Source organism: Limulus polyphemus, unplaced genomic scaffold (assembly GCF_000517525.1).
Source record: "Limulus polyphemus unplaced genomic scaffold, Limulus_polyphemus-2.1.2 Scaffold2268, whole genome shotgun sequence".
In the NCBI taxonomy this organism is placed as follows: Eukaryota; Metazoa; Arthropoda; class Merostomata; order Xiphosura; family Limulidae; genus Limulus; species Limulus polyphemus.
Window position 1 is genome coordinate 16,203 of NW_013667878.1, and position 19,526 is coordinate 35,728.

A 19,526-nucleotide genomic window follows, 5' to 3' on the forward strand; every position below is an offset into this window, starting at 1 on the left:
AAACATTTGATAACTTTCGGGACATTATAAAGGTTTCGCATGTGAAATTTCAAAATTTTCTGATGCATAAAAGTATTTTTTATCTTAAAATTACCTTGCATGATAGAAAGGCAACATGTAAAAAGAAAAAGATATGAGAAAAACTTTGCTTTATAAATCTTAAGACTTAATAAAAAAATTGGATATTTTGCATATGAAAGCATTGTAATATTTACTGATAATCGACCAAATTTCATTAACATTTGCTTACTAATTTAAAAGTTATAGCATGAAAACTATGACAAGCACAAAATGGTTACGAGGGCTGGTCCCTAGGACCGAGCCTGTGCTGAAAGAGTTAACAGCTAATCCATGAATATGCAAATCAATCTGATAGCACTCTGATTTTATTGATAGTTGTGTGACTGGAGTCTCTTCACAGGAAGGAAACCATGTGATATTATAAGCTCAGTTGTTGTTTACAAAGGTGAAGCCAATTTGTATAAGGCATTTTGCATATTTTAAATATGTATATTTATCTCATAACTGCTTTTGAATAGATATTTGATATCAGTAACAGTGCCAGAACACTAAAATTAATGCCTTTTGTCACTTTTGAACCAAAATTTCCATATGTGAATGTACATTTATAAAAAATTTGTGTGAATTTGGAAATCTCTGCATGAAGTACTCAGGCTCTGAGATATCAAAAACTGCTACCAATTGTAAAGTTAAGACATCAGAATCTATGTTTCTAAACAGGTGTTAACCAATAAAAGCAAACAAAGGTAACATTAATATTACAGGTACCTGGTGGAATGCTTACAACCATTGGTCTGTTGATCTCAAGTTGTATTACTGGATTAAGCTCTGCATACCTTGGTCTGTTAGAGAACTTATTCTTTCTGCAATTGGAAGTTCATGGGGTAATTAGGATGTTTTTTCTAGCAAGTTAAGGTGTATTATTCTCAGACACACTAATATAACTTTTGGGTAGTAACTATAAATAACTGAATGAAAATTCAAAATGTGTATCACAGAATTAATCTGAGATCTGACTTCAAATTGAAGGAAGAAAAAGACGACACAATGTAAACAAAGTAAAAATCACTCATAATTTTGTACTCAAAAACCTAATGAAATAAGGACCATTTACTTAAGATTAACTAGCTCTGTGCTCTAGATGTGTACCAGAATAAGACTTGTTTATGAAGAATGTTTTGTTTCAGATTAAAAGAACATAACATTATGTATAAGGTTCTGTGATACCACCCCTTTTAGTTTGCATGCAGTAACCACTTCTCTGTTGGACAGTCCAAAAGAAAAATAATAGAATATTTTCTAGGTATCACCTGAACCACCAGTGGAAAAGATTATTGCCCATCTTTATGTAGTGTATTCTACCTTACAGCAATCTTTCCTACAAGAAAGTGCATGTAACATCAAAGGAACATGACCCAGAACAATAGGAAACTAAAGCAAAAGGAAGTTAGCAACATTCTTTGACCAACTTTCTATAGTCAAAACTACAAACATGACCAGTAATATGTATAAATGAAAAATTTTGAAAATCAGAAAATACTGAGTATGCATTTACTTACCACAAAGGCATTATCCTTATTTTGCACTTTATATTAATGAGTCTTTGGACAATATACTATCAAACTGTTTAATTGGCTTTCAAAACTACTACCCTGGCCATCACAATTTTTGGACCCAGTGATGCAAGTCCTTTGAATGTGATGACTAAGTCTGGTTCTAACTGCACATATTTGATGTTGTCAGTGGTCACAAGAAGGTGTTACATGAAGGAACATTGATTACAAATATACACGTTTCTATTTTCTGTTTATTTTATAAACATCTTAATATTTTTAATACATACATCTATTAACCCTATGTGCATGGTTGGGGGTCAACCAGGATCTTTTAAAGAGTGCTATTCAACATGGTATTATGTATTTGATGTCAGAGTTATCAACTACTCATCTTACCTGACATTGCTTATTTAGCGAGAGTTCATGGTAAAAGAAAGTAAACACCAGATACAATATACAGGAATATTGAAAAACTATAGATTGTGCAAGGTTGATGCAAGTACAATATGCAAACTATTTGATGGACAAAAGTATTTTTATTCTTGACATGAACATCCCCTTCAACTCTGTCTAATCAGAGTCAGACTTATGTTGGCAGTTCACTGACACCAGTATAAAAGACCATAAAAAATGAGGGGAAAGCAAAGCCTACCAAATTTGTATGCATTTGCAACTTTGCCACCCATAAACAGACACTAGAAAAACAAAGGGACTTGTAACTTTGGGAAACCAAAGCCTATTATGAGTAATATCTCCTTTACCTAAAGAATGTCTCTTCCCAGCATTCAATGATCACAGTTGTGTGTCTAATCACATCAATTGCATTATTGCAATAGTTCTGATAAAATCACATTTCTTGTAAGTACTCTATTATCATTCAAAAACTTCTCTTCATAACAAATGGCAAATTAATTTCACTGGGTGCTAAATAAATACTTGGTATAAAAACTCCCTCCTTGACAGGCTTTCATGTAGCAGAAAAAGTGCTGAAATTTAGGATCTATTTATGCCTATGCTAGCGATTGAATTCAACTAAAATGGGAATGGGCAATCAAAAGAGGAAGAATTAGACTTGTATAACTTACAAAATTTAGAGAAATCGAGCATGACCAATCAACACTTGGCTTTTATGATTATGATATCTTGAGTACAAATACATTTTTAACACATCATATTTATGTGCAACAGACTTGTACATCTGATTAAAAGCTTGCCATATTTCATATAGATACACATAGTAAATTTGAAATTGTAGTCAATATTCCTTCTTCTTCTGTTAGTAGATGCTATTTCACAATTTTTGACATAACCAATAATGGCAGTAATGTTTATTAAATATTTGAATTTGTAGTCAAATAAATGACACTGAATGGTAGCTTCCATCAATATGTGAACAAATCCAGATTTGAAAAATTGGCCTCTTATGTTTACAGCTATGGAATGTGTGTTTGAACAAATTTTAAGTTATAATATAGATATTAAGTTGATAACATGTTAGTGACATCCAATATGTATTGGGACTGTGGGTTAATCATTATGCTGTTATCTGATTGGGATTGCTGGCAGTTAGCTGAGATACGTTCTTTTTTAATATGTTTGCTGTTGTAGTACTAGTAGCTGTACTATAGAGCAAACTTTCACAACTTAAAGAAGTCTTACGTAGTCTCTTTGTTGTGTTAATATTAATTTCTAAATTGCCAGCTACATAATGTTGCCTACCAGGCTATAATAATACTGGGAAGCATGCTTTTCCAAGAATAAAAAACAAGTGAATTTTTGGATTAAAGTGTCAAGCAGTCTGATGAGGAAAAGCAAACTGCAGCAATAAAAATTGTGAATTGAAACTAGTCAATGAAATGTTAACTGTATGCTAAATATTATCTTATTTCAAACAGTGTATTATACCAAAAAGTGCATAAAAATGATTAATAAACAGTTCTGTTAACCCTTCCATTATGGGCTGGGTGGAATCCACCCAGCTCGTAACTACGAATGTGTCCATGAGAGTAACTATACTATAATTTTTCATAATGTATGCACATCTTTACAAAATTTTGCAGGTTATTGGTAAACACTACAAGGTTTTCGTACACAAAATGAGGTTTTTAAATTAAGTATTAAGATCTCTAAACCTTTTTCTTTTAGAATGCTGACTATCCAACATGCAAAGCAATTTTTATTTTAAGATTAAAAATACTTTAATGCATTAGAACATTTTCAAATTTCACATGCGAAATCTTTATAATCTCCTGATAATTATCAAAATTTTTTTGTATAAAAAACTTTTATTTGTTATTTTCACGAGTGTATTTCTTTAAGGGTTGGTTTGATATGACTGTCTTCATAACCTCAATAAAAATTAGGAAAAAATGATAAATTATGCTTTTTTTGTTCTAGAATGACCACAAATCATAACACGAAAACACAAATTTTTAGACTAAATAGCTTAAAACTCATAACGTTATACATTTATATATATTTATTATTTTTATTATATTAACCTTCCAGCTGTGCCTGGATCACAATACAGAAGTTACAATGACGAGGTGCACGTGCACTCATGTTATAATAATAATTAGTCTTTACAAAGTGACTTGTCTTGGCTGTGTTTCAGTGGACTAGTATTTTGTAAAATACAGTCGTATTTCAACTATTATACATTATGTAAGTATATACATTATTTATAAATAAAAATATTCTCTTAAACTTATTTTTCAAAGAACATAGAACAGTAAATAAAGTAAAGCAAACAATTATCAATCTAGTTATGACCTTTGTACTCATTTGCCACTTGTCGTAGGGTGCCAAACATTATGAAATTTCCCACGTGGAGGATGTAAAAAGACTTTTTTTTAGGTTTTATATATACATTTTAAATAACAAACAAATCATAAATTACTATATCGATACCATAGAATTCCACTATAATTTATCAACCGTAGTAACTAAGCTGTATTTGGGTGTAAATAAATATGAAATTTCGAGCTCACTAAATACTTACCTCATCAATTGAAATCTTGTGATGAAAGAATGAAATTAGCACAATAACACATAAAAATGGCTGAGGAAACCACTAGGGGACATTCTGAGGTTTTGATTTGTTATTCATGTTGTATATAGAAGTAAGTGTATATAAGGGACTGTTTCCAAAATTTTGAATTAAAGTCAATAAATGCAATGACATGTGACCTGTCAAGATAGGGTTAAATAGAAGTAATGAGTGTAATTTTCATATATCTTTCTGGCTGTATAATTGTATTATATATATAACTCTTTCTTCTGTAGAGTACATTTAATCAGAATTATATTGGCATATTTTATGCTGGTGGGTCTAGTTTTTTTGTAATGCATCAACAAATTTATTATTACTTTCAATAGATATAGTTTTTCTTGCTGTAAAACTCAACGAAGATGACATTTATAATACCACTGTAGCAAAGTATAGGCCTAGAATAACCCAATTGCATGATGAAGCCATCTAGTGAATAGTACAAAACCTACACCATTGTCATGTGGATAATAAACACAAATTCATCAATATATACAATTAATTCACATTTTAAGATTTGACTGAGAATAAAACAAGTAAATTTGCTTAAGAGTCAATTTGAAAGTATTTAAAAAAATGATTTGTCTGTATCACGTTTGTTTAGTATAGCATAAAAATTAGACTTAACTTGCATTCTAAAACATCCAAGTACTTGCAGTATTAGCATATGCATAGTTTTTATATTTTTCTTTCAATTTAAGAATTAAAATGAGGACTTAGCAGTTTTGCTTGAACTTGAAGTGGATGAAATATCTTCCCAACATTCTGTCAATTTTTAAAAACTTTTTAACCAGTGAAGCCCTTTTGTATATGACCTTGCATGTGAAGGACAGTTTAAACGCTCACAAGATCTTGCCTTCTGTAAGCAGTTCCTTTTTTCAGAATTTATTTATAAACAATCTATGTAAACACCCAATCACTATTATGTAAGATATGAAATATGAAGAACTAAAGGCATTAGTTGACTTCACCTATCTCGGTGATGTCAGTGTCATACGAAACCAGCTAACTATTGAAAACTGCTGAAGCTATAATAGTAAAATATCTTGTAGATGTAACTGTAAATGATGAGCATTCTTTTAAAGGCCAGAGGAAAACCTGGCATAGATCAACATGTTAACTACTGTAAAATTCTATGAACTTCATCAAGAGTTATAAAAACAAGCTTTTACTTCCATAAATGCTAAAAAAAAAAAGATTCATCCACAGCATTGGTCCACAGTTAATAGTATTGATGGTGAATATTATGTACCTCTGAAAATGAAAAATATGGTGTCACCTTCCACTGCAACTTTTATTGTGTCCAAATGTTATACAACTTTTGAACAGTACTGAGTCAATAAATATAGATCACACCAACCTTTCCCTTAGTGATGAAAATTTTGATATTGAATTACAAGAATATACAGAGGTGCCTTAAACCTGTTGTTTCAGTATCTCCGGTAAGTTTTGTAGAACACTGGAATATTTCTAATGGAATACATGTATGGAGTAATCACCTGTTGCATCTGTGTATCATACTTTTTTCTTTATTTTCCTAAATCAAGTAAACTTTTTGCCATTGAATGACAAATTTTCTTCTACTTCTGTTTTTGTCATCATAGTATTGTGAATTATTGTATCATGTATCTAAGTATGGTGCTAAAATATTGAAGATCTTAATAGATTCTATCAGGTGTTTTAATATGGAGTAAAATTGAATGCTAATTTTATCAGAGACAAAGCTGAAGCACAAATGCAGGGCACCACACTACTTCTAGAACAGGTATGCTCTTCATCCCGTAAGAAGGAAATGAACCTGACATGAGCGGAAAAAAAACAAAAGACATGTAAAAGCTTAATTTGATTTGAGTCATGCAATCCATATTAAAAAATGGTGTGAGTTCGAATTGTTCTCCATCGAACAAAACAGACCGGAAAAAAACCCGCTCTTGTAGGTGGAGAGCCACTCTATGAAACAAAACTCAAAAGCTAATTTGATACCCACATGACAAGTCAAAGGACAGTTTGCCAAAATATAACAATGGAGAAAAACATCTAATTATGGCTAGGTATCAACTCAATCTCAATCGGACAGACGAGGTCACACAACGTGTCCTCGGCAATAGGAAGTTGAGGATCATCCAGATAAAAGCAGAATTATAGATACATAAGCATTGTACGTAATCAGTGTTCATATATCAAGCAACTGAAATTACGAAGAGGAAGTTAGCATTCAGCTGAAACCGGACAAACTCCCAAAGCCACCATAAGAGGAAGAAGTACAACAAACCGAATCTGGCATTATGGGGTTGTGTCATTGCCTCAACTCAACTGCAAGAATGGGACAATACCTGTAACCAATATTAAGAGAAGAAATTGTAACTCACTCAACTGTAGGAGCAGGGAAGAAAACCTCCTGCAACTGATTTTAACAAGAAGGGGGGCCTCTACTGCAATCAACCGTGGGAACAGGGCCATGTCATTTTGAACCCAGTGTTACAATGAAGGTCCCATGTAGGCTGGTCGTGCACCAACAGTTCACCTGGGAATAAGCATCCAGAGGGAACCCAGCTTTGCCCTCTACTCATTGAGTGGTTGTTTTGTAAGGTAAATTTCTACTTCACACTCGGATGGAAGCCTCCTTGGTCCACCACCAAAGTGACTGGTAAATGGTGAGGACTCCCATGCTCCACTTGGAGAAAAAATGGGAGGAAATAAATGCAGTCCAGAGAAACATCACACTTAAAAAAAGTGGAATGGGTGTCCATAATTCTCTGTTTTGAAAAGCAGACCATGCCCGATTTATGTAATTAAATGGTTGGCAGAGATGGGCAGAAATCCTCTTTTGCTTTACTCATGATAGTTCATGAGTGACGGTCCACCAATGAGTTAAAATTACAGATACCTAGAGACACATAAGTATATACCACCAGGCATACCACTATCGGTCTTTCAGAACACCTCATCTCTAATGTGAGCATTATAGCTCTACTGGTATGTAGTGCAGATTTGATTAAAAGCACATCTGACCAGGCAGCACTTGCCACAGAGAGGGATCCTATTAGTAGCAGTTAAAAAGGATCCTTGAAAAGAAAACATAAATGAAATGTTGTGAAAAGACGTACTCAAGTCAAATGCGAATGGATATGTGTAAAATCGCCATGGAAGGGAGACGATATCCACCTGAGAAAGATGTGGCCAGATAATGAGCGACAAAGGAATAGGGAAGAAATAGTCCACATTCCATCCTGAACAATTTCTTCCAACTGATGATGAAGATGAACAGCCAAAGACACGGTGATATGACAAATTTGATGAGAAGAAACATTGAGGAAACAGCAACCTTCCATGGATAAGTCTGAATATGTCAGTCTAAGTAGTTGCAAACCCAACCAGTTAGTGTGACAGGGGATAGATCACAGAAAACAGAAGGGTTCCAGGGAATAAAAGGTCAGGAACATGAATCCTGAAAGGAGGCAATACATGCCACATAACACCTTATGGAGCAAACCTGACAAAGAAGCCGATTAGGATCAGAATGGTTGGGAGATGGAATGACCAGTCTGGATATAGGACGACATAAGATGAATGGTAGAGTATTCTAGTAACATTAATAGCATAAATATGCAATTGCTGATGTCCACAAATTAGGAGGAAGAGGAAACACATAATATACCATATACCTGATTAACCAGCTGAAAAAAAAGTGGTAAGATATCCTGTAGAAGTGTAAAGTGTGACAGACCAAAATAAGAAGGTGCCAGAAAAAGTGAATCCAATTTTCTTTCCTTGGTTGTATTCATCCTCAGAAATATTGTAAGGTTGAAAATGAGAAGAAATTGACAGTTGAACATAGGAATCTAGCTCCCCGCAATTTCAGGCCTGAGCCTCTTCAGCAGATAAAGTCAAACCCAATGCCTGTGTAGTCATACCAGAAGTGGTGTCTACCATAACGGGAACTTCTCGTTGTCAATACATTGAATCACAAAGTCATTCTAAGTTATTGTGTAATTCAGTAACAATAAACAAATGCAATAAAAAAAATTGAAACAACTGAATGCAAACACAGGAAAACTGTTGAAAAAGTATTGAAATGTAAATGAAGTACAATCGTAAACATTAGTCATATGTGAAAAAACGTGTCTAAACTATGCTGTGCCAATTGAGAAAGTGAGGATTGAGCGGGAAAATCAGAGGGAGCTAGCCACATCAATATAGGTGGTACAATACTATTGGTGGAGGGTGGTCACATGCTATATACATGTTCAAATGTGGCACGAAATTTGTGGGGTATAGAGAATGGTGTGCCGAGTGTTAAAATGTTTTAGCAGTGCTTAGAGGCAGAGAGAAGATCAAGATAGCTTTGTATGAAGGGAGGTAATTACCTATTGGAAATACATTTTCAATATAAGAAAATGTTAGCTCATTATTCCAACAATCATTTAATCAAAATTATGATTAAATTTATTTGCAAGAAAATAAGTGACTAATTGACAGTAATGTTTTTGATTATTATTGTTTTTAATTATTCAAACAGTTGATTAATTGAAATTATGATTAAATTGACTACCAATAAAATAATCAACTAATTGAAGTTAGTTGTTCCAATTATTACCATTTTTGATTGGAGTGGATCTAAGGAGGATCCAACCTCCTCTATTTCCTTCAGAATTTAATATAAAAAAGAGCTAGTCATCTTCACTCTATCATGTAGCATCCAAGACAAACATTAGGTGTCAGTTTATTTGATTGGGCCATTAATTACCGTAAAGATATTTTAAGTTTTATGAAATCAACACAGCTAGTCCACAGCAATCCAATTAAAATCCTCAACCAATAAGTGATTATTTCTAAGTTAATACAATATAATATGAACATCAATTAATGTTGGAATGGTAAATTTTACTGCCTTGGCTTTTTTATACACTAATAATTTATCTAACCTTGAAGAATTGTTTTTGTCCAAGTTTGTATCATTTAGGGAACCTATCACTTTTATAACAGACTTGTTACACAATCAATTTTTCATTTTTTGGAAGTTGCGAGAATGATTATACTTATAAAACATTAGTATTAGGCCTATTACATTTGTAAACACTACATTCTTTATCTGCATATTCAAGAATTAGATGACTGTATTATAATAATAGTATTCCAACAGCACTAAATTTCTCGTATTCATTGTGGATGACATGTTTGCAACTTTATCATTAAGGAATGAAAAAGAATAAAACTAGAAAATCTATTCAGATAATGTAGTACCATTGTGTTAACAACACTGTTTAACTTCTCCATGTTAACTTATGTTTTATTGTTATGATGAGGGTATGATATGCTTGAGCTTTTAGAAAAGTTAGCTGCATGAGTCAAATGGAAACAAGAACAGAATTAAAAACCAAGGCTAATGAAAATCAAGATGAAATATACAGAACTTTGCCAAATTCATTTCTGTAGTAAGTGATCTAAATAACTAGTATGATACATAACTTGTATATAGCTACAATAAGAAAATCAACTTGCATGAAAACATAAAGTATGGTGACATTGTATGTAAATATAAGTTAACCATGAACAAAATAAAAGTAAAATTATTCGTTTTGTAATATGGCATTCATCCCACCTCCAGTGGTAAGTTTTAAGGATTATAATGCTAAATGTTGAGTTTCTTTACCTGTGTTGGGCATAACACAGATACTTTGTTGTGTAACTTTGCACTTAACAACAAAAAAAAATGTGTTATGCACAAAAATTAGATGTGTTCAGTTTGGCAAGTATGTTTGGACTGAGTAATGTTTTCTTTATTTGCTTGAAGCAAAAATAATTGCTAATCACTAAATGATTGTGTAGCCTTCTGTTGAAGACCTTTTGGTGAAAACTGATTTTACAAATATTATTACAAATAGATATTTTTGGGCCTATTTGACTTTGCTAAGTTATAATAAGTTCCACATCTCTAACACAGACTTTATGAGCACAGCATTTTCAATTATTGTTCATTGTTTCTTAAAAGAAAAATCTTAAAAGTAATACTCAATTTGTGTATATTTTTATGGGATGGTAAGGGAACAAGTAGATTTTTAAGAAGAATGAATAGATGTTTCTTTTATTTTCTCCCTGGAACAAGAAGTTTTTGTCAAATTCCACACCCCTGTTTGTTCAATAAATAAGGATTAAAATCATCTGAATGTTTTGTCATTGTCTATCATACTATCTAAACCTAGTAAGGATTACCTGATTTTTTAAGACAATTTCCATAGGTTTCTATCAAATATAATGTAACACAAACATTTTCAGGAACAAAATGAATGTGTCAAGAAACTATACAAAAATTCCAAGATGTGTGCTTTGTTTTTGAATCTTCTAAAATTCCCATTAGCTTCCATTATTCTTCTCTGCACGAGCTGGGTTTTGTCACTTTCCCTTGAAACCATAACTCAGTTCTCACTATTTTATTCACTGTAAATTGATGTAAGTAGTTTATAATTGCTATATCCTATGGCATGTAATCTATGCCTTTTTCAAGCTGGCCAAGTATGATTATAATTAATTATACTTGCCATAAGACAGGTGGACAGGTTCATGACATATTGTGAGGTTATATAAGGTTGTAAATGAGAGGCTCTAATAATAAAATTGGAGAAAGAGTAAGACATTCACAGGAGAAACAACTATTGATAATTATATTCTTGTCCCTCCAGTGTCACAACAGTAAGTTTGCAGACTTATAATGCTTGAAACTGAGTTTCAATATCTGTGGTGGGCACAGTGGAGTTTCACTTGAACCACCAACTTGGCACTAAATTTTCAAAAATGAGTTTCTATACACAGTTAATGATAATTGGTAGTAACCACTGTGATTACTAACTAAAGCGTAGGATAAATAAAATTGATGCACGTGTATAACAAAGAGAAAAAATATTTGTTATATAAAAAAATGAAAAAGATTGTGAAAACTTTGGAAATATCATGACACAAAAATATGATAGAAAACTAAGTCCAGTTATATGAATTTCTTTAAGCTGAAACTAGACACTGTTTAGTAAATTTGGCTAAGTATTTTCATTGTAAGAACGAAAACAATCAAGGAATATCAGTAACATCTCTCTGGGCTGGAAAGGGTTAATAGATGCTGTCATGTTTGCTAGGTTACTGTGCTCACTATCCTTAAATATCCTTACCTTATGTCTTTTCGTATAAGAATATGTTTTTAGTTTTAAAATATTCACAATGTAATAGAAAAACATTTTCACAAGTGAAAACATAGTCAAAATAAACTATAAAACAAATTTCCATGCTTGGGGCTTGTTCCTAAGTTTTATAAACTTCATGCTAGAATCCTTTGTTCTTCATTATGAAAGTTCCACTATCACTTTTCACAAATCATACATTACTTCTTACCCACACATCTTTTACTTTATAATGATGTAGATAGAATATTTTACATACAAACATATTTAGTTACTGTCTAACCCACATGCTATGACATCGTATAAGCCTTTCAACACTGCTATAGCTAGATGATTAGTGGTATTTGCTAATTGATTAATGAATGAATAGTTGATAAATTATGTTTATTAATCAGTTAGTATAAACTACCCCATGCAAGAAATGAGATGTTTGCTAGCTTCATAACCTTATTATTCCTATTTCCATTTATCCTCTTTTAATTTCTAGATATAGTCAGGCACAGAGTTACATTAGAAATTTAATTAAACAACTTTATTCTCAATATTTGTCAGTAAACTTGACCTCAAAACAAAGTTTATAATAAAAAAAATTGTGTAACTATCTTGAAAACGTAAAAAATAATATAGGAGTGGAAACAAATTCTAAATTAGGCAATTCTGAGCAAAAAGTGTCACATGAAACATAAAGTGAAGATTGAAAATTTATTTAAATATTTATTTTTGAAATTAAGAAACTTAAAACTTATACAATATTAATCGACATCCCTGAGAAAAAATTAAAACTTGTAGCATCTATACTTTCTGTTTTAATGAATTGTATGCCATAAACTGAAACTTGCGTGCCACACCTCTCCTATATGTACCATCTTAAAAAAAATTAATAATTCTCTCAAAGATTTGCTATTGGTTTATTTATAACCATTAGAAAGAGAAGATTTCAATTTCTTGCTTTCCTTACAAGATTAGCTTGTTCTCATGACCAATTTTGAGTTATTATGCATTCATTTCATAGTTTGCTGTTGTTGAGATTGCCTCAACCAGGTAAGGAAAATATTTTTATGAACATATAACTTAGATAGAAAGCCATTTAAATTATTATAACTGTAGGACGTCATTTTTTTTTTTGCATGTCAATATTTTGTGTTATGAGTTGTATGTTTAAAGAGAAAAAAAAGTACTAATGACACTCTTTCAAAAAATAGGGCTAACCTTGATCAAGACTTAGAGAAAAAAAAGTTCAAGACTCAGATGTAAGTACTAAGTTCCTTGCTTTTTATGTATATATTTTTTTTATTTATTGGTTTAAACACAACTAAAATGTAAAAATTGGAAACTTAATAGGCTAGAAAAGAAAAATTAAGAAATATTTGATAATGTGAACATATCTTGCAAATACAACATGCTGTAATTTGACCTAGCGTGTTGGTAACTTGATGCTGTGTTTACTAGAGTTAAGCATTTAGTGACATTTGCTAACTGATTAATTGACAGGCTCATTAATCAACTACATTTGATTAGTTTTTTAGTACATGCCTCTTACATTGCAACAAACAAAAGAAAAAGAGGTTTATGCTATTTTCTTAGTTTTTTTTAATCAATATTATCCTAGCACAGTATTAAGCTTATTTTCATACCCATTGTTTTCGTTATTTTTTTAAAGTTATTTTAAATTATCCTGGATTTCAAATGACGAACCTCTTGTCTGAAAAAATATTTTGACACAAACTTTATGGACATTTCTTACTTGACAAATAAATTACTCATATCGACTGAGTTACCACCATGCAGTCATCATTATGTGTGTTTTTCAAATATGGAGTAATCCCACACTCTTCTTTTTTTAAATTATTTAAAACTGATTTAAATAATAAAAATGTTTAAGTATCACCAGTAAGGGTAATAATGTTTTTATTTGAAACATATGATTCCAATTAGAAATAATTAAGTAGCCAGTTAGCCATTCTATTCATCTATGTTGTTTGAATGGGATAAACATAAGAATTATATGAAATAAAGATCTGAGCCATCAGAATATTTTGCAGTCACCTATCATAATCATTATACAGTAAACTTGTATGATAATGTTTGTATTTGATGAACACCATAAAAAAACTTGTGTTTATGAGCATTGCAACTCAAAAAACCATTGTATATCTATTAAAAAGTAAAAATGCTGTAATTTTAAACAAAGAACGAAATATCAATAACATACATTTATTAATCCTTAAGCAATCTCCAGTCATGTGACTTCTTTATTTCATACTGTATTCATATTCCTGTGTCTAGGGTAAACTAATTTTACTTGATGATGACAAAACCCTCTTCAAACATTGTACATTTGCTACTGTGTTAAACTTGTAAGAAATGTTTCTTTTTACTCACTCAATCCTTCTAAAATGTATAGACTTATCTTCTTTTAGGTTATCTGATGACTGCTCAGTGAAGAAAACTTGGTAGTTTTTAGAAGATATAATTTAACATACAAATAGAAATACTTTCAGAACTCGCAACGAAAGTAACTGAAAGGAACATTTACAGAAACCATAAAAACCTAAATATATCTACTTAAGAATACATGATAGTTCAGTTTTTTCTCTATCCAATCACATTTAAACATTCCTTGTAACTGTTTTCAAAACTGTGTTTCATTGGTAAATGATAACCAGTTGATGTGGCACAGTAGCAGGGTTTCAACTGAGGCTTGTGTAAAAACTAAGGGAAATGCTTGAAAATCAAGAAATGAATAATATATTCTCAAGGTTGGTAGGTTCTTACCAAAAATAATTATTTTTTGGGATGGGCAGAAAAATTCTGCAGCTATGGAGAAATGAAAACATAAAGTTTTGTTTATTATGAAGTACACTAAATATAAGTCAGAAAGTCACAAAATAACAATTCAAAAATATATTTCAGTTAAAACTGTTTAAATAGAGTTAGAATTAACATATAAAATTGACTATTTTTTATGGCAAATATGTGAAAAGCTAGAGGAAATCCTGTGTTCAGGTACAATAATTTAGGAGTATGAGATTCCATAAGACTACTGTACTAAAATATGAATTTTTATTGATGAAAATAAACATATCACTTGATGATATATTACCCTAGAAACATCACCAATAAAATGAAAATAAAATTACATTTGGCTATAGGCCTACATCAGTTAGGTGAGTACTTCTTTTCTTTCACTGTTGACAAAAAATAATTTTTCAAAACATATACAAAAATGTATATAAGATTTGATGAAAAATACTGCTGTTAATAGAAAATGTAAATTATCAAGGCTTGCTAAATGGAGTACTTATGTTAAACATTTCAATCATATTATTCATGCTTATTTCAAATTATATTAAATGTTGTTAGGGGTTCATACTTTAAGAAACTGTTACTCAAAACAGGGTATGTTATGGAAGTGTTCAGCTAAATCTCTACCAGTACTACTGATTAATATGTACTTTTTTCATAGTCTATTAGTACCTACACACTACTATTAAACTTTGCAATAAAACTAATAATAAGAAAGCCTAGAAAAGTCATTATGAATAGCTTAGTTAGATTATAATTGAGCAATTTCAAAGCTTATATCTTTATAATAATGTGGTTGATAAGAAAAAAACTGAAGCATTTCAAATTTTTGTAATTAAATTAAATATTTGTAATTATATTTAGAAAAAATATAGTCTACTCTTACTTCCATATTTTAACATTCACAAACCAAATGTTTGTTTTCTTTTTCTTGAGGTTGTCACATGTACAGTCATAACACTTGCATTTTCACTTATTTTAAAAAAGCATATTCTAACAACTTGCTTACATAAATAGTGTTCTTACCACTACTGTGTTTGTTCTATCCCAGCCATTGTGAAGATCTCTGGATTGAGTGAAACTCCTTTTTAGCAATATAATTAGAGTAGAATTATTCATTTCTGGAAAAAAATGAATGGGGGTTTGGACCCCCTTCCCTAGACAATATTAAAGAATATAGTTACACAGTTATGAATGGAAAACATAACACAATATTAAAAACAACTAAATTTACACTTTATTTAACATTGAAGTAAAAGAGAGTTGGTGGGGGTGCTTCCAGCTATTCATCTTCTCTATAGTCAGCAGTTCTAAACTTCTTACTATGGTGGCAGATAGCCTTAGCAGCTTTGCAATAACAAAGACAAGATCAGCAAGTTTTTAATGGCAATGGGAAATGAACTTGAGACCCTCAAATCACGAGGCAATTCCCTATCCCCTCTGCCCATTATGTAGCTTTGTGCTTCACAAAAAACAAACATAATAGCAATATTTCAATTACTTGGGTAGTTCGAATAATTAAAAACAGTAAATAATGGGTAACCCTAATTTTTATTAGTTGATTATTTTTGTGACAATTGATATAATAAATTGTTGAAATAATCAGAAGCACTAATTTAATATTGATTAATTGTAGTTGAGATCTATTTTACATTTATATTGTTGTATTAGCTCTGAAGTAATCAATTATTGGTTGAGGATGTAATTAGATTGCTATAGATTTCAGCTATGTTGGTTTCAGAAAACATAAAAAAACTTTTACAGCAATTGATAGCCCAATCAAATATATACACTGACATTTAATGGTTCTTTTTGATATTGTATGGTAGTGTAAGAACATTTATTTGGCTGTTTATTATTTTTTGAAAACATAGAACTAGTTTGGACCCACCTTCCATATCTGTGCCTAATTCTGAAAAAACTTGGCAGGAGGTTCACTTTATGGATCCCCCCCCCCCTACATCCATGCTTGTTTATGCATTCTTAGAGACTAGTTATTAATTTGTGGAAGGAATGGGATAGTCAGGACCCCTAGAACTCCCTTACCAAGATCTGTGCCTGCTTATACAAGATTAAAGAATGCAATTATCAATTAGAAACATAACATTGCAGGGAAAACAGCAAATTTACACTTCAAACCAAACTTAAATAGTTATAGAATTGGTGGTAGTGCTTCCAGCCAATTGCCTTCCCTCTAGTTATCAGTTCATAATTAGTGATAATGGCAGTTAGCCTTTGTAGCTTTGTCATAACAAAGAAAGTGTGGGTAAGTTTAATGGCAATTGAAATTGAACCTGAGACCCTCAGATCACAAGGCCAAGTTATGTAAATTTGCACTTAACAAACAAACATAATGTCAATATTTTTATTACTTGGATAGTTAGAATAATTGAAAACAGTAATAATCAGAAGTCGTAATTTCAATTTGTTGATTATTCTAGTGATAACTGATTTAATTTTAATTTGATTAATTGATTGTTGGAATAATCTAAAATACTAATTTTGATTAACCTATTAGTTTATGTGACACTGTTCACTGTAATAATGCTCATAGTCTGATTATATTGATTAATCAGTTAAATTGCCTAGCTGTAATATATACACACAGTATTCTTGAAAATGGTTATTAGTGTACTTGGATAAGTATTGTAAGGGATACCAAGGTCTGAGTAAAAATAAACCTATACTGTTGGATGGGCAGAAAAATTCTAAAAAAAAAAAAAATTGTAAGGGATTTGTTTAATACCTGTCAAAATTGCACAGAGGTCAAAGTTCATGTATTTTTTATTTGCAAATTACACTAAATTAATTTTGCAAAGTTACAAAATATAAATTATTATGTATTTTGGAGTAAAATAATTCTTGAACTAAAGTTAAAATTACTATTTTTGCTTAAATTGTGAAATTTGATATGGAACTTACCCACTGGACAAAAGAGAGCTGCCCAGATAAGGTTAAGGATTTTGTCATAGATACTTAAAAAGGATTCAAAAAGTTACTGAAATTCTTGTTTTTATAATCATACAAATCCAGATGTTGACATTACATATATATGGAATTTGTAGAAATTCTTGACAAAACTGAGGTCATATGACCAGCTTGCAACCCTACTTTTCCTTTTTAAAAAAATCATCAGATTATTTTATTATATTTTCTGAAATATATTATTCCATTGTAAATCTTATGTAGCCTTGCAAGTATGTTCAGTAAGAAAAACACACAGTGGTTCATATTATTTACTGTAAATGTTCTGTAGGTGTGAAACCACTTCTTCGTATTTAACAAGTTTGTGGAGGACGTGGTGTTTGAGAGTCAGCATGAAGCAGTGACAGAATCAGCAATAATGTAATCAAGAAAGAGAGTAAGATGGAAAGGGGTATTTTATGGGTTGAGTTGGATGCATAAAGCTTGCTCAAGAATCAGGATAAACAACTGGAGTAAAAAACAAACAAACAAATGTCAAATACCTGGGGTATTAGTGCAGAGAAGGACAAAGGTGGATATTACCTGATCATAGTTAAGGACAGAAGAACCAGAACCAATGACAGGCTGTGAGACAAGCTGGTCATAGACATCCAAAGATAAGGCAGCTTGAGCAGAAATTACAGAAACAAGAGGCCCTGAGCTCTGGATTTGTGATGCAGAATAGAACTAATTGTCATGTACAATGTTGGTAATTCCAGTCACCATTTAAAGAAAATAACTCCTGTGAGGGAGAGTCAGGACCTTGGGAGGATTCAGAAACATGGATATGATATATAAAATAAGATCCATGAAACTGGATTCATGGAAAGTATTAATATTATTATTTTATTTTAATACATCTGGTATGTCCAGGGTAGTTAGGTCTTAATCATTTTTGTATTGATGAGGTGAGTATTTATTTGAAATGCGTTTTCATTTGTAGAGTTGAAATGTTGATTGTAATGAAACATGTAAGAAAAAAAAAACACTGAGCAGATTTCTAGTCTTTTTATTGTAGAACCAATATAAGTGTCCTGAAATTTTGGGCAACAGAATTCCCAAGAGTGTGTAATTACAATTGCTGATTTCTGGGCCAACAGAATCTGTCTAAAGGATAAATAACAAGTTGTATTTATCATACTTTTTCTACTGGGCAAGTAACTGTTTCTTCTCTTATAGTTTGTTCTGTTGCTAGAAAAACACTTGAGGTAGAATTCTAGGGTATCACACAAATTCCCAAAAATTGTGCACTGCAGAAGTCTAGCATATACACACAAACTTTAAAAATGCATACCTTTGAACCTCAAACTAATTCATAAACCCTGAGTCACACACATAGTAAGAAACTATTGAATTAATGTGTATATATAAAACAATGTTCATTCATGGCAGCATTAAATGTAAACCATAATTTAATTATCACTTTATGCACATAGTATTCTACATGCTATGCTGTGAAAACATAATGATTAAATGTTTAAAATTATAGAATACTTGAATATATATGAAGATGGAGAACATGATGCAATTCAGTCATGACCTGCCATTTGTATTGATTTTGAACATTGTTAAATAAGATTTAAATCCTGAAAGTTATATTCTACTTTTTGGGGGATGGGGAGGAGAAGGCAATTTCATTTTCCTAGCATTCTGTTCCTTGGATAGAAGGTTTTCAAAAATATAACACACTGCATTTCAATTGACTTTCTTTTTATGAAATGTACATTATTAAAGTTTTGTTCACAAAATTTTTATTATTATTATAACTAAAATATTTTAATAACAAAAATGTGTTGAAAACAATAAAAGTGTGAAAACTGAAAAAGTAAATACCATAAATTACTAATGAAAGTTTTATAGTATTATGATGATTATTCAAAGCTGGTTTCTTGTGCCAAAGCAGAAGTTATTTATTCTTAGCAGTATCTTATTCTCTGCGTTTGCAGTTATCGTGCTTTGAAC

At 31.2% G+C, this 19,526-nt stretch overlaps 1 long non-coding RNA gene across 1 annotated transcript in view; it reads left to right on the forward strand.

Moving 5' to 3' along the window:
* The window catches only part of LOC106466468, a 22,594-nt gene extending 3,271 nt beyond the window's left edge, over positions 1-19,323 (forward strand). The window contains exons 2-3 of the long non-coding RNA XR_001291268.2: positions 12,998-13,045; positions 17,857-19,323. This is a non-coding gene — a long non-coding RNA (uncharacterized LOC106466468). The remainder of the gene's footprint in view (positions 1-12,997; positions 13,046-17,856) is intronic.
* The last annotated feature ends 203 nt before the right edge of the window (positions 19,324-19,526 follow it).